The sequence below is a fragment of the Astatotilapia calliptera genome, chromosome 17, assembly GCF_964374335.1.
Source record: "Astatotilapia calliptera chromosome 17, fAstCal68.1, whole genome shotgun sequence".
Lineage (NCBI taxonomy): Eukaryota > Metazoa > Chordata > Actinopteri > Cichliformes > Cichlidae > Astatotilapia > Astatotilapia calliptera.
In genome coordinates, this window is record NC_137438.1 from 16,894,895 (window position 1) to 16,919,110 (window position 24,216).

The 24,216-nt window shown below is 40.0% G+C and overlaps 1 protein-coding gene and 1 long non-coding RNA gene across 2 annotated transcripts in view; both read left to right on the forward strand.

Annotated features, from left to right (window-relative positions):
* Window positions 1-24,216, forward strand: part of LOC113008784 (ephrin-A2-like) — a 69,493-nt gene that overhangs the window by 8,861 nt on the left and 36,416 nt on the right. The window lies entirely within an intron of this gene.
* On the forward strand, window positions 21,840-24,115 carry LOC145421322 (uncharacterized). The gene is made up of 2 exons (XR_013902660.1): window positions 21,840-22,302; window positions 22,414-24,115. It is a non-coding gene; the product is annotated as an uncharacterized LOC145421322 (long non-coding RNA).

A 24,216-nucleotide genomic window follows, 5' to 3' on the forward strand; every position in this document is an offset into this window, starting at 1 on the left:
TTTTTTTTCTCTCTTTTGGTTGGTTGGTTGTGTGGACCAATGGCATGGTAGTGTGGCGTCAGCAGGGAGAGGCTTCTGTCAACTGCTCCTCCAGTTATTTTTACATTCTATCCTCTTTGTGTCTCAGCACTTCATCATGCTTTCTGCTCCCAGCTCATGCATTTTAATGTCTGACCCATATTTCATAGGATCTGTGCACACACACACACACACACACACACACACACACACACACACACACACACACACACACACACACACACACACACACACACGCACACACGCGCACCAGGGTAACTTTGAAGTCCTGGCTTGGGAAAAAAAGAAACAAGGTTGTGGGTGAAGAGCTGCAACCTTTCACTGTTGCTGATTAAATTTACACTGAAAAGCAGCAGAAAAACTGTGGATCAGGTTCAGATCAGGAGACGAGCAACCAAAACTGAAGATTTTGGCTTTAATTGCATCATTACTTAACAGCAAATGGGTTGTAGAAAATTTTTTTTAAGAAGCAGATGAGTTTCATCTCTGTTTCTGGAGGATGACTCGGTGGATGAGAGTCCTATCCTGTAACATGATTTACACATTCTGTCTTTGTGTATGAGCATTTACAAGAGAAGAAAATCCAATCTTGTGTTTTTACCAGTCAGGATACCAAAAAAGTTCTTATTTTAAACAAATGAAAAATCATCAGGTAGCATAGGATTGTTTCTTACTGAAGGAAGAATTCCTTGGCATCAGTCTCTCATTCGGCTCGTTGAGGATTATCTACTTTTATATTGTACTGTGTTTCATTTTAGTGAAAGAACAGGCCGCCGCTTGATATCTGTTGGATAGGAAAATCTAATCACTACTACCATTAAAAATAATCTTAAAAAATATTTCTATAAAATCAAATGAAACATGAATGACTACTCCAAAGAGAGAAAATCTGGCATTTGTATAGACTTGGATAGGGGTCTGCGGTGTAATGCAGAAATTGTTTCTGTAAATCCAATAGTACAAAATATTTTTGAGCTGAAGAATTTCTCTAAATATTTCCAAATAAATAGTTCAAATGATTTTCCCTAGCCTGGCAGATGCTCATAAATTCAAAAATAAAACTACATTTGATTTTGATAAAGTAAAAAATAAATCCTCCTTTAAAACGTCAGTTGAGAATTCAAGTTATTGCAATAGCTTTCATTTGTATTTATCTCCATGTCAGGTTTGGCTATGTTGCAAGTATGATATGACCCAATAGCACAACTAAGAGTCAAAAGAATTAACTAAAGTAGGCGGTTTTATTGCTTATTTTGCTGACTCAAAAAATCCAGGCCAGGGGAAAAGAAGTAAAAGAAAATTACAAGTAAAACACGAGAACACACAGTGTGAGGGAAGGACATGCGCCTCACGAGGAAGGCTGAGGGCGCGCTTTAATAGTCAGTTTTGCTTAGGAAGGTTGAGAGACATGACCCAGATGTATCTGTGTGCCGGCCATAATAAGAGCTCTTCTCCAAATGCTAAGGAAAGGAGCTTCAGTGCTTCCTTTAGCATAGGATACACTGGACCATCCTTTATGAAAGAGGAGGACAACACGCCGTCCCATAATTCATTGCAACAGACTATGTGACCATACGTGAAAACAATAGACATAATAAACAAAGATGCATTGATCAAGTAAATTTTGAATTGTAACTGCATTTTCTATTTCGTGCCATAACCTGTTGACATATTTAGAATTTTTAACAAAAGTTTGTTAAACTCACAGCTGAATTCTGAACAACACATTGCTGGAATAAAAACTGCTTGTTGTTTGCCTTGCATGAAGAATGCATGAATGCTATATGAGCTCAAGATTATCATCTATATTAACTGATAAAAAATGTAAAGGTGCAGTAAAATCAATGTTCATTAGTAATAGTTGCTGTGTTCCAGTCTTTAAGATTAATTTGTACTTCAGGACAGCTGGGATAAGTGATTTCTGTTACTGCAGTCATAGAAATCCTAAACAGGGAGGAGGAAAGGAGTTGCACTGGATCTCAGCAGTAAAATATAACAAGTGGATTTAGATGGCTGACATTTTGTAGGTTGTTTTATAGGCTAGATTTGATATTGTGATTCTGTAATTTCACTTTATTATATTTATATAATTTATATTTATTTATAATTATACTTTACTAACAATGCATTTTAATTTGTTTGCAAAAAGGCAGCTAGTTCACTTCAATAAAGAGAGAGTGTGAAGTAGGCTACGTTCACACTGCAGGCGAAAGCGCATCAAATCCGACTTTTTTGACCCTATGCGACCCATATCCGATCATGGTATGACAGTGTGAACGGCACAAATCTGATATTTTCAAATCCGATCTGGATCACTTTCGTATGTGGTACTGAATCTGATACATATCTGATGTTTTAGAAAGCGACTGCTGTTTGAACAGTCATGTCGCATTAAATCCGTCTTTTACGTCACTGACTACAAGACAGACGCCAATTAACAGCACCGGAGAAGCGCCCGAGGACGCTTACTGGCCATCCCGTGTAGATGTTAGTGAAACTGTTGGGAAGACAACGTTGGACAAACGTGAACATTTTATTTGTACTGTATAATCTGCAGATTCTGACAGAAATCTGCAACTATCCTTTGAAGCAGCGCTCCTCTAAAACAGCAATAAGCATCATTATTAGGCCATTTGTAAATAACAAAATAACTTTATAACTTAAAGCAAAATTTGGAAACGTAAAGTCCGAAACAAGTCTTTATATTAAGGGCCATCAGTCAAACAATACTGTTTGGTCTGGGTCTATACAGAGCGCGTTGTGTGTGACGTCTTCTTTTGCGCATGTGGGCCGCTTTGAGCGTTCACACTAGAACGCGTTTGCTGTCACATTTTATTTGTAGTGTGAACAAGCAGACAAAAAAATCGGATTTGATCAAAAAATCGGAATTGAGCATTAAGACCTGCAGTGTGAACGTAGCCTATGTAGCTCAAAAATCAGCAGACTCCAAGAGAAGCATGAGGCTGCAGTCTTGCTAACCAAAATAATGCAGCGCAAACCCCAGTTTCATGCAACTGTTAATTTCAAGTGTTAATTGCCCTGTAAGACATTAGTGCAACATTCCCCACTGTTGACCAAAATATTTTATTACAGAGATTAGAGCATGCTGTGGGTATTAACGGTACTGCAAAGATGTGATTCAAATTATACTGTATCTGTCAAATAGATGGCAATTTGTTAGTGTGTAAAGAGGACCCCCTATTTACACAGTGCACACAGTGCTATGACCAGTTCTGTTAAGATCATACATGCTTCCCTTGGGCAGCATTAGAAGGTATAGCATACAATTTCACCAATATGCAGATGACACAACTTTATCCATCCATGAAGCCAGATAACACACACCAACTGGTTAAAATGCAGTAATGTCTTAAAGACATAAAGACCTGGATGACCTGTAATTTCTTGCTTCTACATTCAGATAAAACTGAGGTTATTGTACTTGGCCCTAAAAATCTTAGAAACATGGTGTAAAACCTGATAATTACTCTTGATGGCATTATGTTGGCCTCCAGTAACACTGTGAGAAATCTTGGAGTTGTTTTTGACCAAAATATATCTTCAGTGTGCATATTAAACAAATAGTAGAACTGCTTTTTTCATTTGCACAAAATCCCTAAAGTTAAAAACATCTTGTATCAGAGTGATGCTGAAAAAGCTAGTTCATGTATTTATTTTTTGGTTGTAATTCATTATCATCAGGCTGCCGTAAAAACTCCTTGAAAAGCCATTAGTTGATTCAAAGTGACTCAGCAAGCGTAATGACAGAAATCGCTCCCTGTAAAATCTAGTATCAAATTTAAAATCCTTCTCATCAGAGCTCACCCTAATTTGGCCCGAGGGTGAGCTCTTGGGGTTTTTTTTCTTCTGGAGTAATATCCATCACCCCGCAGTCAAAGCCAGATATTAGGATATGTTTTTGTTTTAAAAAGCAGCAGCACAAATGAAGTACAAATTAATCAAAAGCTTGCTCCAAATGTATTAAAAATGTAATGGTTTTTTTTTAAATTATTGAGCTCTGACTAGATCTGACTTGCTGGTCATGACTGTTGCAGAGGTTGCAAAGAAAACTGTGTAAAACCAGCGTGATCACTTGGTGTAAAATCAAGTGACCAGTGAATTTAATTTCACTGCATGTCTTTTGTCTTGTTTCTCCCCCCCCCCCCCGAACTGGTCGTGGTAGATAGCTGCTCCTCCCTGAGCCTGGTTCTGCCAAAGGCTTCTTGCCATTTAAAGGAGGTTTCTCCCAGTATTATTGTAAGCGTTTATCTTGCAGTCTAAAGAGTCATAAGGTGACTGTTGTGATTTTGCACTAAATAAAAGTCAATTGAAAATTGAGTTAAATTTTGCTTGATCAAAAATAATGCAATATATGTTGAACAAACAGTCAAGTGTGTTGTTTTCACATTTATCTTAGAAAATCAAATTTATTTATTTTTTATAGGATAGGATATATTTAGGATATAGTTTGATAATGAAGGGAAGCCAAATGCACCCTCTTTCCAGTCCCTGTCAGTAGTCGTGCTGCAGCATTTTGGATTAACTGGAGGCTTTTCAGGGAGTTTTGGGACATCCTGATAATAACAGTAGTCCAGCCTAGAAGTAATAAGTGCATGAACTAGTTTTTCAGCGTCACTCTGAGACAAGATATTTCTGATTTTAGAGATGTTGTGCAAATGTAAGAAAGCAGTCCTACATATTTTTTGAATATGTGCATTGCAGGACATATCCTGTAATCCAGATCTTTATATCTTGAAGACATTCCTGCAGTATAACTAACTGGTGTGTGTTATCTGGCTTCATGGATGGATTAAGTTGTGTGTCATCTGCATACCAATGAAAATGTATGCTGTGCCTTCTGATGATACTGCCTAAGGAAAGCATGTATAATGTAAACACAATTTGTCCTAGCACAGAACCCTGTGGAACATGTACTCCATTTACATGAACAAATTAGAGCCCATTACATAGATATGAATCAAACCACTGCAGCGCAGTACCTGTAATACCTACAGCATGCTCTAATCGCTCTAATAGAATATTATGGTCCACAATATAATAGTGGGGCACAAGATACTAGCTGGCTGGGCATCCATGGAGTAATATAACTAAGTGGCTGGCATAGAATACAGGAACATTTGTTCTGAGTGTGACCTGGAAGTCCCAAGGTCCTTACGGTTTCGATGAAGGGAATGCCACGCATCGCAAAGTCCAAAATCGCTCATGTGCTGTTTAACTATATTTGTGGACTGCCAACTGCTGTATCGAGCTTGTCGATTTCTTCATCCAGTTCAAAGTGAGCAATCTAGGTCTTCAGAGAGTCACTAAAAAAGCATGAAAGAATGAGGGGCCATATACACTTACAATACAGAACTCTTTGTTAAGTATACATAATTTAATGTATTCTTAAATTATGTAAGTATAGTTAACGAGGAAGCGTGTATGCACTTTTGCGCATGTGTCCTACATGTCTGTGTGCGCTGTGAGGCTGTAGTGGATGTGCTGACGCTGAGCGCCTATGTGTGTGATCGTGTAGATGTGGTTCTGATCTAGCATAGCTGTTTGCCGGTGGAGCCTGTGGGCTCGTTGCTGCGGCCCCCTCTGGCCTTATGGCTGCTGGGTAACCGTCCGGGGGCTCTCAGATGTCTGGGAGCTGGGTGTCTACCATGCCTGCTTCATGTCCTGGGAGGCTATGGTCCACCCACTATTAGTTATTTACACACAAGCGCACTCACAGACACAGGTGTGCACACAAGTGTTCACACAGGTGTACAAACAGGTGCATCTGTGCATGATGCACATGTCATGTATTATTAGTACTGTGTGCTACTCAGTAACATTTAATATTTATTATTCACTGTTACTTTTGCATATGTTGGTTGTTTCTGTGGTTTCCCTACTGTTTCCCTTCATTTTTCTTTCTCTTTACAGTCCCCAGTCCTGTCTATTCTGGTTGTAATAACTGAAAAAACCTTATAAAAATCTAATAAACTATGACTACTAAGGGGACCAGTATAGCAAAAACCATAATGGTCCACTTGGGGAAAGTAAATCCAAACAGGACCCGCCCCCTAGGGTGGTTGACAATGACCAAGCTAAGATCCTGTGTGACTTTCAGATACAGACAGACAAACTGTGATGGCTAACCAGCCAAACATAGTCATGGTGGACAAGTAGAGGAAGCCATATTGATAGATGTAGCGATACCAAGTGATAGCAACATCAGGAAAAGGTAAAACGAGAAGCTCGAGAAGTACCAGGGGCTGAGGGAAGATGCTGTGAAGATGTGTAGGGTGAAAGCATCACTCGTCTCAGTGATAATTGGAGCACTCGGCGTAGAAACCCCAACCTAGGTGAGTGACTCCAGCAGCTCCCAAGAACAACATCTGAGATCCCTGTCTGGAAAAATGCAGTCTTAGGAACATCAAAGATACTGAGCAGGACCCTTAATCTCCCAGGCCTCTGGTAGAGGACCTGAGCTTGAATGATAACGACTGCCCGCAGTGCGAGTAAGGAGTGTTTTTTTTTTTTGTTTTGTTTTGTTTTTTTTTTTTTAAATATATAGATATATATCCTTATATCATATATCCTAGTGCAAGATGTATCCATCAGAGCATAAATGTCTGTGGATGTTAGATAGAAAGCACGTAGAAAAAGTACTCGTGTGAATGGTTGAACCAGGCAAGTTGTAAAAAGCGCTTTGAGTCCTTAGAGTAGAAAAGCACTTTATAAGAACCAGTCCATTTACCATTTTAGCAAATTGTCACTTTTCAAATTTATTGACTTTCACATTGACGAACATGATTTCCAAGTATGGTTCTTTTCTATTTCACATTAAAAGCTCAAACATCGATTTTAATTTCAGATTTTTTAAAGGACCACATTCAATTCAGAAAGTACTGTAATCGAAAACCTCTGCAACAGTGGGAACCAGCATAGAGCAGATATGTTTTACTTTCTTGATCTCTGTTTGACATGGATCCGAAGGTGGATTTTAATGAGGAGCATTTGAATTTTAACAGCAGGGTGGGTAGAATGAAGGCGGTAGGTTGGGGGATGGGGAGATATCTAAATCAGGTTTTTTTTTGTTTTGTTGTTTTGTTTTGTTTTTACACAGAATTTCTCTTAATTTTCATGTATAACTTTCCATCCTTCTCCTTCTATATCTTTTAGCTGTCTTGAACGTTAATTAATGTCTTTGAGTTTATCTCTGGCCAGTCTGGATCCAGCCTCCTCCAACTCTTCATTTTTATTATTTTCCACTGACACCATTTAGCATTGCCGCAAACAACTTGTTCAGTGAAAAAAGTTTTACGAATAAGCATATTTCATTTAGCTTCAGGATTCAGTTCCTATATTTACATTTTAGAAGGAACTCTGGCAGAAAGTCAGAAGAACTGAAACTTAAGTAAGAAATCACAATTACAAGTTAAAAATTAGGGGAATTACTTAAGGGAATCCCCAACATCGTGTGTAGCAGTGCAGTGGGGGGAAATGGCTTGTCTCAAAATTACTCCCAAATTCCCTTGTATTCTTTTTTTGGGCAGGTTGAAATCAGCTAATGTGCTACTGTTTATGGATTTTGCCAAGTGAATTCTTCAAGATCTGTAATGTTATCTTATCTTACTTACAGCATGAAGGTGGAGTTTTAGAAGAGATACTGAAGAGCACCTAAAGCTTAAATTCCACTTGATGACAAACTGATCAAACTAACTTAATGGTGAGCATAAAGACAACTGTCTGTGCCCATTACTGTAACCTCTACCAGAAAACTGCAAATTACCTCCACAAGACAGTTATTTAAATCTATTCACTACTCTTGCAAATCATTTGTATTATCCCCGAATGACTTCACTTTATAACATCTGAAAATGGTAATAACTGTAATATCCTCTAAAAAAAATCTGAATTGTATTATTTATTTAAACTTTAAATTTTGTATAGTTTTTAACCCCTAAAATAAATCTTTTTTTCATTTCCTTGTTATTTTGAGTCCTTCTCCATGTTGCAAACAATAAATGCAAATTAACATCAGGGTTTCAGCCAATGCAAAATAATCCCAGTGTCCCATTTAAGGATGTTTTAAATACAAACGCTTTTCTATGACCTAGATGTTCAAATCACAATAACACAAACTATGGAGAAAATTCAGGATTTTTATTAGTCTTCCTAAGAATGAGCATCCTGGTCATCACACCAAGAGAGGTACAGTCCCAAATATTCCCATAAATCAAAGCTTTGCTTTACTGTATTTTAGCCTACGTGTGCTCTGATACAGAAATGATCTGTGCACACACAACATCGTTAACCAGGGGAAATCACCATAGTAACTAGGTTAAATTAACCTATTTTAGACCAGGTGATCTGAGGAAGAGATCACAACAATGTGTTTTTATATCAGTAGGATGGTTTTATGTTGTTTCACTCTTATGCGTCTTTTTGTCGATGCGTGTTCATGCACGCAGCTGGCTGGACTCAACTGATTCTGTGTAGTTGTAATCAGTGTTAGTGCGGTGTTTACATATCAGAGTAAACAAATGATGCATTGTTGAGTTGTCCTCTTTTCTAAGGCTATGTAACCACAATAACAAGTTTATATGCTGTAATTAAACATGATCAATTGTTGGACTGATTTTATGAATAGTCTAAGGAGCTTGGAAAGAAAGCGTCTGTACTCCTTTAAATTAAAGAAATCCATTCGCTTTTTCCAAGCTCCTTAAACTACCGTGACTTGGATGACTGAGAACCTATACAGACAATTTTATGAATAGTTCATAAGTAGTCTATCTCTTGAGGTATATCTCTGTCAACCATATTTCTTGCTGCACTCCCTTGCTGTGTCCCATTATTTATTTTTTTCTTTCCATGAGTTGTCACAAGCATGATCCACAGTGGACTCTCTCCAGTGATATTTGATACAGGAAATGTTAGTTGCATGTTAGCTATCATTTTAACAGAGCAGATGCTTATATAAAAAAGAGAAATTGAAATACTAATCTTGGTTTTAGTTAAGATTTACTATTTTGATGATAAAAAAAAAAACACTATTCAAAAAACCCTATTATAAAAACTATTTTCTGTATTTTCTATTTAATAGATACACTAGGAAAAAAAGAAAAACGTTCTCAACCAATGCTAGCAATAGCTACCACTACACACTGGTTCTGTGTAGTAGAATCAGTGTAACGAGTTTTGATTGGCTCTATGTAGTTTTATCTATTGGTCTACTCACTGTCCAGTTTACTCAGTCAAACAAATTGGTTTAATTGGTTGCAGCCAAACAGTCTGAGCTCTCCTTTTCTCCCAGTGTTTTCTTGCAACATGTTCTTTGGTCTCTCAGGTCACTATTTGTGTTATTTTAGTATTTCTTCAGAGCTTTGTGAGTTCGAGACAGAGCAGAAACCTTCTTTAATGTTTGCTGTTATTCATTATGAATGATCTGGAATTCCTGCTCAGAGATGACTCATGAATCATTGAAAGCAGACCAATCAGAGCAGGAAACATTCTGAGTGTGCGTGTGTGTGTGAGTGTGTGTGTCCATGTGAGTGAGAGAGAGAGAGAGAGAGCGAGTGTGAGGCTGTGTTTTCTACATGTCATCGGGACTCAAGGCATATGTTCTATGAAACGAGTTCAACATGGCCAGGCTTTCTTTGTGTTGTCCGACTTGACAGAACCTAAAACCCCAGTCATAAGTAATGAGTATCACAAGAGTAATTATCAACTTTCTCAACCTTATATGAGCTCTATTAATTGCAATTCCACCAATGTTCAATTCAATTCAATGTTATTTATATAGTGCCAAATCACAACAAAAGTTGCCTCAAGGCGCTTTATATTGTACAATGCTGAAGACCTATTTAGATCATGTATAAAAACATTTATACATTTTCTGTGACACAAAATGTATTTCTTTAATAGAAAGTTAAAGTTTACTTGTCTGTTCTGTTGGTCCATGCTCTGCCACTTATATGGGGCCCTGTCATAGAGGCAGCAGCCTAAGCAAAGAAGCCCAGACCTCCCTCCAGTTCATCCAGGGAGCACCGAGGCATTTCCAGGCCATCTGAGAGATGTAATTCTCTTCAGCATGTTTTGGGTGAAATGCCCGAACCTGTGTCACCGAGAAGTGGAGGATCTGTGGCTCTATTCTGAGTGCCTCCTGAATGACCCTGTCTCAAACAGAGAGGTAAATCAACAGCTTCACTTTTATGCTCAGCTCTCTGTTCAGCACAATGGACCTGTGCAGCATCTGTATCACTGCAGGTAAAAAGGAAAAAGAGCTGCCTTCACCTTCATGACACTGAAAACTCAGCATACAGTCAAATGAAAGTGATAAAGAGAAAGTTCACTCTCTTTAAATGATGTATCAGGACATGATAAAATAATCTGGTCCTAAGCAGGTTTAAATTAAATAAAATTAGGTAAATATAACCTCAGATGAACAACAAAACTTGACATCATCAGAGCTGATCACAAAAAGAGACATTTACAAAGTGATTCATTTTGAATGAAAGCCACATTGTAAAGATAAGTATACATGTTCCAGCATACAGACACATAGTCAACCACAGGGTCTTAGATTTATCACAACCTACACACTTCCATAAATGCATTAGAAATAAACTAGAGCAGACATTAATGTGAGAAATATTAATGAAAAGCTAACCTACAGAAGGGTAAATTGCAGCCGGGTCCTGCTAATCAAATACACCTGAATAACTGATTATCAGCAGAAGATCTGGCAATTTGCTGGTCTGGAGCATTCAAGTGTTTAACACAATGTCAGGAAGAAAGACATCAGCAATAACCTTAAATTAGGGAATTGTTGTTGCCTATCAGTCCGGGAAAGGTTACAATGCTATTTGCCAAACACAGAAGATAAAATCATAAAAACCTATGCAGGTTTACAATGCCTTGAGGCAGTGAGGGCAACCAAAAAAAGAATTATTAAACAGAACCTAAGTGTAAGCTTAGGTAAATATAATGGCTTTGACTCTGTTTTTGAATCTATGCACAGATGTAATTGATCTCAGGTCAGCAAGCAGCTTGTTCCAAAGAACAGGAAAGGTCAAAGATCTGCAGGTCTGGTTGGATATGATTCTTTATAACAGTACCGATTAGGAGGATGACAAGGTTAAAGAGGAATGGACCAAACCTCACCTGTTAAACCCAGTGTTGGGGAGTAACGGAATACATGAACCACCGTTACGTATTTAAAATACAAAATATGAGTAACCGTATTCCGTTACAGTTACCGTTTTAAAAGGTGGTATTCAGAATACGGTTACTTTGTTGAAATGAATGGATTGCACGGCGGTATTTTCCTGTTTCATAAGGCTATGAATTCTATATTTTTGGTGTCCATGCCAGTGGCTGTACTCCTTTAAATTAAAGAAGCATGTAAATATATAATATATATATGTACAAAGTTGACCCAGACAAAGTAAAGTTAGTTTTCGGCTACGAGCCCGACACGGAACCCGACGTATTAGCCAGAGGTCTCTTTACGGTTTTATGCCTTTACGGTTCGGAGCCGCGGACCTGTTTTATATTTGCGTGGAATAGTTTTCTATATGAGATCGCTGCAAAAAGTGCAGCCTTACCTAATGTCCACCCTACTGTTACTCACTTTATATTAAGATTTAAAAATCTAGTTGGTATTGGTATGGTGAATAACCTTCAGTAAAAGAAATAAATAACACAGCAATAGCACATTCATGTAGTTGTACAAAGCATGATAATATATTAAGTAACCCAAAGTATTCAGAATACATTACTCTCACTGAGGAACGTAACGGTTACGTATACGTTACATGGCCCAAAATGTATTTTGTACTCTGTAATCTGTAGTGGAATACATTTTAAAAGTAACCTTCCCAACACTGGTTAAACCAGCTGAGTCACTAAGCTTACGATGAATGTCTCGATCAGAAGTGTTGAGTGCAATGAGACCAAGAAGAACTAAAACTGAAACTCTGCGAGTCAATGTTGATCTTAAGGACTTGAGTAAAAGCTCTTTCTGTGCTATGGCCAGTTCTAAATCCTGATTGGTACTTATCAGGAAGACTGTGGGATCAAAGATGTTCTTTCATTTGTTTGTAAACATGTTTTTTTTTCTAATCATTTTTGAGGAATGAAAGATTAGGAATTGTTTTAGAAATATTAGTTAACAAGGGGTCTAAGTTTTTTTTTTTTTGTTTTTTTTTTGAGTAGTGGTGTGATTACAGTACATCAGGGAGAAACAGAGTAATATTTACTAAATAAGTTCTAAAACGGTGAGATGCATGTTTGAACAGTTTGGTCATAATGGGATTTGAGTAAAGAGGTACAAAGCTTTAACTGATTAATAATTTTTTGCAGATCTTTAGAATTTTTGGGTGAGAATGAGGTAATTGAGCTTTTTTTTCCATTTCAATTTTATTTATATAACATCAAATCACAACAAAAGTTTGTAGTTGTGTATTGTCTATAAAACAAAACTATTGTATTTATTTATTCTCATTCTTTTCCATTTCTTATTCTATTTTTATTCAAGTGATTTGGGAAAGTTATGTAGTTATGTGTTAGTATGCAAGAGTATAAAAACAATCCAAAAATATTCAAGACTGACTGAATTTTCCAAGTCACTCATGATGAAAAGAGACCTGCTAAAAGTGATGTCAGTTTCTTGATCATTTATATCCAAATTGTCATGACTACTGATCAATGGCCATGGGTACTGTTCACAGAGAGTTGGGGAATGGCTGCTATCACAGCATTGTAAGATGGTGAAAGATGTAACCTTCGGCCCCCTCCTCGATTCTGACATGGTCTTTCCCTTTTGACCTCACAGCCCACTGATCGCCAGTGGTAGTAGTGTCAGTCATTATGCAAATGTATGCTTAAAAGGTTGGGGAAACTTGCAGTCAGCTGAGATTTGGATGAGTGACTCAATGTTTCTCCCACTGAAAACGCTAAGTTTAGATGAACAGACTCAACTTTTTGGGATTTACTTAGCTGGAAGATTGAGCATGCATCAAGAAGTTATGAAAAGGTTGAAATAAATATGGTGCAGCACACCTCGTGCCCCCCTGTAGACTCGTCCCTGCTTGCTGCAGGTATGCTTTCATGTATGGCTGTTAACAGTTAACAGTCCGTCTGCATATTTTCATGATTCTGAAGGGCTACTGCAGATTTTTTTTGCTGTGTAAAACAATTGGTGGTGGATGGAGCTGCGCAGTTTTGTTGATCAGGTGGTTTGATGAACAACTCTGTGTTTTTTGGGGTTTTTTGTTTGTTTGTTTGTTTGTTTGTTTGTTTGTTTGTTTGTTTGTATGGGTTTCCATTAAAGGTTTTAATGGTGGTTACAGGAACAGCGCTGCTCTTTTTTTCTAGCATCCAAAGCTTACCGTCTTGCTCAACATCTTGGTAACGGCATCGCCTCTTCGCTCTTTGCAGTGTCTAAACCGAATCCGGCTCCATGTTAAACTGTGCTAGCCTCATCATCACTGCTGCTCTTCTCTTAACACGGTTTTTGTTTAAAACTGTGTGGGTCTAAACAATGTTTCGGCTGAAACGTTCAGGTTTGTGTTTTCATGGTGACAGAACCGTGCATTAAATGAAGCATCAAAGGCATCATTTTGTGTCGACAATTTTTTGTAATCGAATTATTCTAAATACTAGATGAGTCGTTGCAGCCCTATTACACATGCAAGCAGCACAAATTCGCTTTCTTCTCAGGGTGGCCTCTCTCGTAGTGATAGTATTTCTTTTTCCTTACATGCATTTTTGTGTAAATTCTGAACATCTTTTGGTTTATGGTGTTTTGGAAAACCATAAATATAAAGACAATATAATATAATAATTATAATAATAATAATAACAGCAACAACAACAACAACAGTAGTGGTAGCTGTAGTAGGAGTAGGCCTATTCATTTTATAAACTTGTGTTTTTAATTTCTTAAGGCAGCCCGACTTACATTTGTTTGTAATAATGGTCAGAGAGGCCTTTAAATTTGTTATTAAAGTATGAACAAATTTAGGTATAAAAATACATAAATCAGGGAATTTTGTGTGAAATGTTTATATACACAATTTATACAAAACATTTTTGTTTACATACTGTTAGTAAATGAGGCCCAGTGTCCCTAGAACAGATGATGCCAAAGTGGGGGTGTTTGGCCATAATGCACAGCATCATCTTTACAAAAACAACCACTGCTTCAACCATGGTAGAAGATAACAGAGTAACAGCCATCTGCAATAACAGATGTATGTACTGAGGTGATGATGAAGATTGTGACCAGAATGAAGCAGGGAGAACATTTTATCTTCTCTCTCTGGTTTTTAGCACTATGTCTTGAAACAGTCTGTGGCACAAATAAAGAAATGTCAAATGAGAATCTGACTTTTTAGCGCTTGTAATCCCATTACAGTGGAGATCACACTGCATGGGCAGGATGACCGTGATCAGAGTGAAAATTGTGTCAAATTATATATTTTAAAAAATGCTAGAAATACTCTATACCTACAGAGGTGAGTTGTTCCACCATCTTATTAAATTGCTATGCATCAGAGCTGGTGTCTGCCACGTGCTGCAAAAGTTAAATGCATGGTTTGTTGACTTTGTCTGATGGTAAACCTGCTGTGATAGGCTGATAGGGAGGAGATAGGGTTATTGGCTGTAACCCCCCCTCCCCACACATACACACCCACCACCACCATTTGTATATATTGCCGATTAACCTCACCCCATGCATGCCTTTGCATGTCCTGCAGATGTCTGTGTGGGTTCAAACTGCACACAGAAAATCTCCGCCTACCCAGTGAATTCCAACTGAGGGTCTTTTTATCATGAATTAGCACTAATCACCACACAACCGTCCTGCCATATGTATTGTTTTGTATGGTTTACTTCATGACTCAGCATAATAGCTATTTTATTTATTGTAATAATGGATATTAATAGATTTTTGTGATGAAGTTATAAAGTTTCAATGGAGGCAGTTTTGTATTGATTTAAGAGAATATTTATTTATTTATTTATTTATTTATTTATTTATTTCAATTCAGTGTTATGCACAAACTGCCAGTTACACCAGCAGATGTTTTAAGGTGCTTTATGAAACCAGTTAATGTAAAACTTTGAATATAGTGTCTGCTTCTAGATGCACAGCAGGAACACTTAGTATTTATAATCTGAGAAAAAGTTTTAATGTTTAAACAAAAAGTCTGGATTTTTTTTTTTAGACACTATAGAGATACGTGGATGCATCCCATAATTATCTATTAGTGGTAAATGCAACAAACATGTTTTAATAGTTTTTTGTTGATAGTTGGAAGTTTTTCTAGAGTGTGTGAAGTTGTTTCCTGAAAAAAAAGTCATATATTTAAAAAAAAGAAAGGCAGTACTTGACGTATTATTGACTTCTGTTAAACTTAAGAAGCTGCAAAAAGAACTAGTTATTTTTGATCAGTGTGGTTCATTAGTGTTTCCTCTGGATGCATCTGTGGTTTATTAATCACTAAACTGATAGATGATTTATTTTGTTTGTTTCTGGGCGCTCAGGCCTCTCCAGGATCTTTACCCTCTGCTGTCTTTTGGAGAAAACGTTAAACTTATTTTGGCTTTGTTGACAGGTCAGGGTTTTGTTTTGTTTTTTTGTTTGTTTGTTTGTTTTTTCCTTTTCAGATTTGCTCGGACTCCAGTGGAGTTGTTTGATCAGACAGGTTTTTTTTTGTTTGTTTGTTTGTTTTAATGGGTGTCAGCACAGCGGTGAAACACCCAGATTTTAGTCCGAATTAAATCTGACCTATTTTCCTTGTCATCAGAATCTGAATCTGTTTTTCCTTCTCATTCATCAGAGTAGGTGAGAAAGCAGAGATAGGAAACTGTGTAAGTGGACTTTTCCCTAGACAGAGGGGGAGCACCAACGGATTTACATCAGGATGAGGTTTTCCGATTAAAAAGATTTTTATTTTGTCTCCTTTGAGCAGATTTGGCTCAGCCTCCATTGCCGCCTTAAACTGTCAGGCTTCTCCTTTGCTTGTCTTTTATTCATTCAAAAACCTGACACTAACTAAATCTGCCTTTTCTATTCTATTTTTTCCTTCCACCTGAGCTGGAGCTCCTACTGGCTGCAGTGGCGTTGTCTTGGCTGTGGTGCTGCAGCTCCAGAGTTAATGGGATTATGCAGATGGCAGCGCTCTTAAAGCACCGATTTGAAGTGTTTAATGGAGATTATGGAAATGGTTGAGCAGCTCAGACCTTCTCTTACTGAATGAAAAGAGGACACAATGACAAGAAAGGAGCAGATGAACAGCTGTTGAGAGTCCACCCAGAGAAGTCGGGGTGAAGGGTCAGCCTGGTGATTGACAACTCAGTGGCTGTTTCTAAAGCCTGGCAAAACACACGCATGAGTTTTTGGACTTTCTAATTTGGTTTATTTAAATCAGGGGTGTCAAACTCAAATACACAGTGGGCCGAAATTCAAAACTGGAACAAAGTCGCGGGCTAACATTAATATTTATTGAAAAAAAAAAAATCTTCCTCCAGATATAAGAATGAATCTTTTCTTATGGACTCAAATAAGTTTTGCTGGAAAACTGAATATGGAACAAGCAAAGCTTAATACTAAACAATATATATATTAGCTGTATAATACCAGTAGGCCAGCTCTAATAGTAATTTGGTATGGCTTCGCGGGCCAAATGTAATTAGGCTGCGGGCCAAATTTGACATCTATGATTTAAATAGTCTATGATTTTCCAGGTTTGCGTAATGCTTATATTACTTCTTGTATTCGCATTTTTTAGTCTATTCAGTCTTGTTCGAACTTTTAAATTACTGTAGAGTTTAATTCCCACCCTAGTGTTCCTTCCTCCTGTGTCAAGTCCGTTGTATTAAGTTCATTCATTTCTGTGTCTGTCTTCCCTGTTTGTTATCACACTCACTCTTTTACCTAGAAAGTCAGTGTTTTTGTGCTTTTCTTTTAGTCTTGCTGCCTTTATGTCGTACCCTGTGCTTTACTTGAACGGTTTCATTCACCCCAGCTGTCTCCACTTCCCAAAATTACCCTTCTGTGTATATACATTATCACTGCCTCCCCTTGTCCTTTCACTGTTCTCCTCATCCCACTGTTTTTGTGTTAGTATGTTGTCCAGTTTTTATGTTTTCTTTCTCAGTTTATACTTTTCGGTTTTGTATTTTTCTGCCTCCCTTTGCATCCTGTATTTGGATGCTTGCTCCTTACCCTCTAAACTCATGACAAAAGAACCCTTGCATTCCTGTAAGTAATCCAGGTTGGTTTTGATATTATAGAGGGTACTTCCTTTTCAGTAACCTGCAGCCAACCTTGGGAAGAGTGTGTCCTAACTTAGCCGTTCGCATTCTTAAATATGAAAAATGTGCTATTATCTGATTGGACAAAAAGCAGTTGGGGACGGCCATGGTTTAGACTTAGCCCTGCTTATAGGCGCTCAAGCTTGTCCCAACTTCTTGGCGCTCTTCTTCTCCTCCATCTTGGGTGCAGCTTCACCTAGGGATGGAAACCTGCCTTCTCCTATCGCTGCCTGACTATCTCCTCTCACACACAAACACACACACACTGGGGGTGGAGAATTTTCTTTAGTTAGTGCTGTAATGAGTAATCAATTAATGATTATCAATTAATAAATTAATTCTAATGCAGGGTATACAGCAAAGAAAGCCATAGAAATCATTATAATCATGACTAACTCCTTATACTTTCCAAAATAACTCTGCATCCAATCAGTCGTTTCTCCCAGAATTCTCTGCCAATTCTTCCGACAGCAAGGCCAGACCGGCAAGAGCTTTTGTTATGCTTCCATTGGCTGCAGTGTTATTTGGAATGTATGTGCAACAGTAATCCTCAAAAGCCCCCCCTTTCAGCTGAAAGCATGTCTAAAGCCATTCTATTTTGCCACGCCATCAGTGAGGTGGGCTGGAACAGCTCAAAGAGCCCCTTCAGGTCATCCCTTGTGCAATTTAAGAATCTCTGCTGATTATAGTACGAGTAATTAAGCCAATCTACGTTTTTTTTTTTTTGTTTGTTTTTTTTGATTGTTACCAGAAAAGTGATTCAAACCCGGCAACTATATGATTTCTTGCTTTAAACTCATCAGGCATCCCACTGGGTACTCCAATAGCATCTATACTCCAATACTATCTACACTGCGGGATCAAATGACCCCTCTAATCCATTGCTTCTCTTTGCTTGCACCAAACCCACTGTGAGTGTTCCCCCAAACCCTCACCCTAACCCTTTGTACACCACAACCTAGCTAGGCATGTCAGTGCGCTCGATTGCAGGGTACAATAGACTTAAAGTTTTACAGAGTCCCTCCCTCAGATTTGGGTTCGTCCCAAATACGTCAATTACACAAACCAACCCAACTGCATCAGTGGTTTTGTTTGTTGTTTGGTCCCCAGAGTTGGGTGTTCTATACAATCAGATTTACCTGTTTCTATTGCCTGTGCTTCTTCAGTGGTTAGGCTGGCTAAATAAGTGACCTGTGGTCCTTCCTGCCCCTGGTTCTCTTTCTGAACTTCCTATGATGCCAGTGTTGGGGAGTAACGGAATACATGTACCGCCGTTATGTATTTAGAATACAAAATATGAGTAACTGTATTCCGTTACAGTTACCGTTTAAAAAGGTGGTATTCAGAATACAGTTACTTTGTTGAAATAAATGGAATACACTGGGGTACTTTCCTGTTTCATTTTGTCGCGGGTCAGGACTGTTTGGGTTTTGTTTGACAGCTACGTTCTGTTGTTCCAGGCGGCAGCGTTACGGTTGCCATGGTTACAGGGCGACGCTCTCTCTCTCTGCGACTGTGTGTTTCCTGGGTGAGAGAGCGCCTTTTCGTTGTTGTTGTTGTTGTGCTAAGCTAACAGGCAGAATGCTACAAGCATAGCTCTAAAGAATGTAGCATCATGTTCAGTGTAGTCCGTGCTGCTGGGAGAATGGACTGCCATACACGTTATGTGTCTGTGAGCGCTAGGAGGGAGAAAAAGGGGAGTGGAAAGGTACGAGCAGTCATCGAGCAAAAACGGGAGCTGGAAGCATGTAAATATAATAATAACCACTGCAGCCAAGAAGAGTGCCTGACGAGCCCAGTTGTAAGTAAGCTATTAAGACTCGACTGTACACTGTGTTCGTGTTTTCCTCCGAAAACAACAAGTTCCGTTGGAGCAGCCTTTCAACGCCTCTCTCTGTCTGTCGCAAGAAAAGTTGACCCACACAACAAAGTAGAGCTATTTTTCGGCTACCAGCCGACAGGGACCCCGCCGTATTATGCTGGGCTTACACTGTGCGATTTTTTCAGTCGCGCGATTCAGCTCCTGCTCAAACTGTACGATTGACTCGCAGGGGTTAGAAGTTCATAGGTCACGATGCAGGGTCTCACACTATACGGCCCGATGCTCTGATGCGACCTGAGTGCTCACACTGTGCGTCCATAAAAATGAAGGTTATAACAGAAATTCTGTCGCTCGTGTTTTGGTAGCTCTCGTGACTTTAATAGCAACGCCATAAACGACACTGGGACAGCTCTGTCTTATCGTGGCGACTCCCTTTATTGCCAAACTGCAACATACAATACACACGGCACAACCACCAGAGGGTGCTGCATGAACTCTTGAGTTAGTCCTTACCATAACATCCCCCTTTCTGAGTACATTATAACCATAATGTTTCCTGTGCTAATCCACATTTATGTCAACACTACATTCACTGCAACTTAACTTGTAGCTGAATATTTCAATGCTGTTACGTTAACTTTTATTCTGTAACGGACATTTATTGTTTCCACTTTATAACAATTATTTTATTTAACTGTGTGAACTTATCCAACTATGAAGGTGGGGTAGACTTCCCAATCCTTCCGCTGAGTGAGGGGATTATTCTGCCCCTGGCTGGTCACTCAGGTGCTCGAGAGTACCTACTACCTACTTCAAAGTCTTTAAGGTACCTCGGTGGGTTTCTGTCTCTGGTGGGATATCTTTTCTCAGTAATCCGGTCATTCGGTGGTGTAAGACACTGCTGTGCCTGGTTCGAAACCGGGCTGCTGCTGTCTTCTGGTATGACAGGGATCTGCTGTTCTGTCGGTTCCGTCTTGGTCTCTTTTAGTGTGATGAGATGGCTCCTGTTTCGACGTAGAAGTCCTCTCGGGGTCTCAACAAGGTAAGAACGCGGCGTCTCTGCTCTGCCTGATATAGTTCCATTTGTTTTCATGTCTGTTATCCAGACTTGATCTCCTGGGTGTAGTCCTGTGAGGTCTTGTGCTCTGTGTCTGTTGTTGAACCATTTCCACTGTTTTTCTCTCTCCTTCCCTTCTCTCTCTCTCTCAGTTTAGTGATGTTTGTCCAGCCTGGGTTGAGGCAGGATGGAAGTATGGGAACTGTGGTACGAAGTTTCCTCCCCATCAGAAGCTCTGCAGGGCTATGTCCATTGGCAAGTGGTGTGGCGCGATATGCCATGAGAGCAAGATATGGGTCTCCTTCTTTCTGTAGAAGGCTCTTTACTGTTCTCACTGCTCTTTCAGCCTCACCATTGCTCTGAGGGAATCTCGGGCTGGAAGTGGTGTGGGCAAAGCCCCACCCTGAAGCAAACTTTTGGAAATGTTCTGAGGAGAATTGTGGACCGTTATCCGACCTTAACTCTGTTGGAATGCCGTGGCGTGCGAATATGGACTTTAAGTGGTCAATCACTGCTGCTGATGTGGTAGAGGACAGCTTAGCTATTTCTATGTATCGTGAGAAATAGTCCACTGCAACCAAATACTGGCTGTTACTCCACTCAAAAAGATCAGCACCAACTAACTCCCACGGCCGTGTAGGAAACTCAGTTGGCATGAGTGTTTCTCTGGGTTGCTGTCTCACCTTTGCACACGTCTCACATTCTGCTACCAGCTGTTGTAGTTGAGAGCTCAGTCCTGGCCACCATACCGACTGCTTGGCTCGTTCCCTGGACTTTACAATGCCCTGGTGACCTGTGTGCAGTCGTGTCAAAACATCTTTTTGTAATATTTTTGGGATAACTATACGCATACCTTTTAGGAGAAGTTCATCTTCAACAGTCAGGTCCCCTGCATGCTGGTGGTATGGGAAACATGGACCTGGTATTTTGAGTTTGTCCGGCCAGCCATTCTTGCAGTAGAGTTTGATTTGTTTTAGTGTTTCGTCTTTGTCTTGCTGCTCTCTTATTTGTTGTAGTCTCTCCTCTGTTGCAGGAAGACCTGAGATCACCTGATGTGCATACAGGTTCATTTCGTCTCTTAATGTCTCGTCACAAACAGTTTTTTCTGGTGCTCTGGACAGCACGTCTGCAGTTGCGATGTGTTTGCCTGGGACATGTGAGATGGTGAAAGAGTACCTCATTAATCTCATTCTCAGTCTTTGTACTCGTGGTGGCAGTTCGTCTAAGTTCTTGGAGCCCAAAAGTGGTACTAAAGGCTTGTGATCTGTCTCAACATGGAACTCAATGCCTATAAGAAAATCAGAGAATCGCTCACATGCCCAGGTTATGGCTAACGCTTCCTTCTCTATTTGAGCGTACCTCTGTTCCGTGGGGGTTAATGCTCTTGAAGCGAAGGCCACTGGTTTGGTTGCGTCATCCTCTTGTTTCTGAAGTAGCACCGCTCCTAGTCCATAGGAGGATGCATCAGCTGATACTGTTGTTTGTGCTTTGGGGTTGTAGAGTGCCAAGTTCGGTGGTTTACTCAGTTCTGCCTTAATGTTGTCAAATGCTGTTTGTTGAGCCTCACTCCAACACCACATGTTTTTGGTACTGAGTAGTTCTCTCAACGGTTGTGTTTTCTCTGCTAAGTGGGGAAGGTACTTGCCTAGATGATTAACCATTCCTAGGAATCGTCTCACTCCACCCACATCCGTGGGCGCTTCCATGTTGCTGACTGCTTTCACTTTCTCCGGGTCTGCTTTGACTCCTGCAGCATCGATGATCTGTCCGAGGAACTTGATTGAGGTCTTTGCAAACTCACACTTCTCACTTTTCAATGTCACCCCAGCTTTTGTGAGCCGTTCCAGGACTGCGATCAGTCTCTTGTCGTGCTGGATTTGTGTGTCAGCATAAACCAGAATGTCATCCATCTGGCAGACGACTCCTTCCAGCCCCTCTAAAAGCTGAGACATTCGTTTTTGGAAGTGTTCGGGGGCCGAAGATATGCCAAAACAAAGTCTATTAAAACAGAACCTTCCGAATGGCGTGATGAAGGTTGTGAGAAGAGCTGACTGTTTGGACAAAGGTATTTGCCAAAACCCTGAGTTAGCGTCGAGTTTTGAGAACAACTTTGCGCCCTCTAGCTGTCCTAGGGTGTGCTCAACTGATGGCAACATGTGTCTTTCTCTTTTCACAGAATTATTTAGTTTGGTCAAGTCCACGCACACACGCACTTCATCTCTGTTTGGTTTAGGTACTGGAACCATTCCTGCACACCAGTCGGTAGGCTGCTCTACTCTGGAGATTACACCTAACTCTTCCATCCGAGCAAGCTCTCTTTTGACTTTGGGTAACAGGGGAAGCGGGACTCTTCTTGGAGTTGACAGGGCAAACGGTTTGGCGTCTGCTTTAAGCTCAATTTTGTATTCCCCCGCCATCCGGCCTAACCCACTGAATAGTGTTGGAAACTGCTGCTTCACTGTTTCTACTGAAGTGAGTGACACAGTTTCTATTCTAGCCACTAACCCGAGTGCTACGCTCGCTATGCGGCTTAGTAATCCTTGTGTCAGGTCTGCTACTACATACACAGGCTGTACTGTAGCTTTGCTTGGAGTGCTCAAGTTAGCAGTAAATTTCCCTCTAACTGTTAATGGAGACATTCCCACCCCATATAGTTTCAGATCTGTGGGTTGCAGCTGCGGTTTTTGTGCTAGAGTGTTGTACTCTTTTTCAGGCAAGACGGTTACGTCCGCTCCTGTATCAATTTTTAGCCAGCAGTCTGCATTGTTAACTTTTACTTTAGTCAACCACGCATCCTCTGTTCTATCTGAGGCTACCGTTCCCAGAAATGCTATTTCTCTTTCTTCTCTGTTACCACCCACTGCACGTATTTCTCCCACTGCCCCAGACCTACATACTCTTGCGTAGTGACCTTTCTTTTTGCACTGATTGCAGAGTACCTCTCTGGCTGGGCACTGGTGTTTGCTGTGAAAGGGTGTCTTTCCACATCGGTTGCATTGGCTTTTCACATTCCTCTCCGTGGTTTGTGGTACAGTCTTTCGTGGTTTGAAGTGTTTCGTTTTTGCTTTAACGATGTCCACGTTGCAAAGATTCTCCTGCTTGAAGTTGTTTTTAAGAAGATCCTGTTGTTTCTTAACAAGTTCACTTTGGCGAATCCGTATCACTGCTTTTTCTAATGTGAGCTCCACATCCATTTGTAGTTGCTCCGAGAGTCTCTTGTCTCTTATTCCGACAACGAGTCTGTCTCTTATCATTTCACTGTGCAGCGCCCCGTAGCCACAATGCTCAGCCAAGGCATATAGGGATGTAATAAACCCGTCTGCAGTCTCTCCTGCTTCTTGCTGCCTTTGGTTGAACTTTGCACGTTCAAAGATAACATTTCTTCTGACTACAAAGTGTGCCTCGAGTTTGTCTTTGAGAGTGTGGTACTCACTCGCCTCCTCTTCGGTCAGGTTCAACGAGGTGATCACGTCTTCAGCTTCATCGCCCATTGTATATATCAGAGTGTTAACCTGGTTTTCGTCCGATTGTAGCTCGAGTCCGGATGCTATCCTGAACCTGTCGAAGCGTCGGATCCATTTCGGCCACTCTTCCGGCTTTGAAAAATCAAACTTCGACGGCGGTGATACTTGAAAGGCTGCTGGTGCGGCCGCCATGTTGCTAGTCGCGAGATGCTAGTTAGCGCTTCTTGCTAATTTGTTAGCTTAGCTCTTACTGTGGCTGTTATTGCAACCTTGCAGGGCGAGTTCTCTCCGGTGAGGAAGTTTCCGTGTTCCGTTATGTTCTTCTTCTCTCCCGAGCACTTCTGACACCATGTTTTGGTAGCTCTCGTGACTTTAATAGCAACGCCATAAACGACACTGGGACAGCTCTGTCTTATCGTGGCGACTCCCTTTATTGCCAAACTGCAACATACAATACACACGGCACAACCACCAGAGGGTGCTGCATGAACTCTTGAGTTAGTCCTTACCATAAC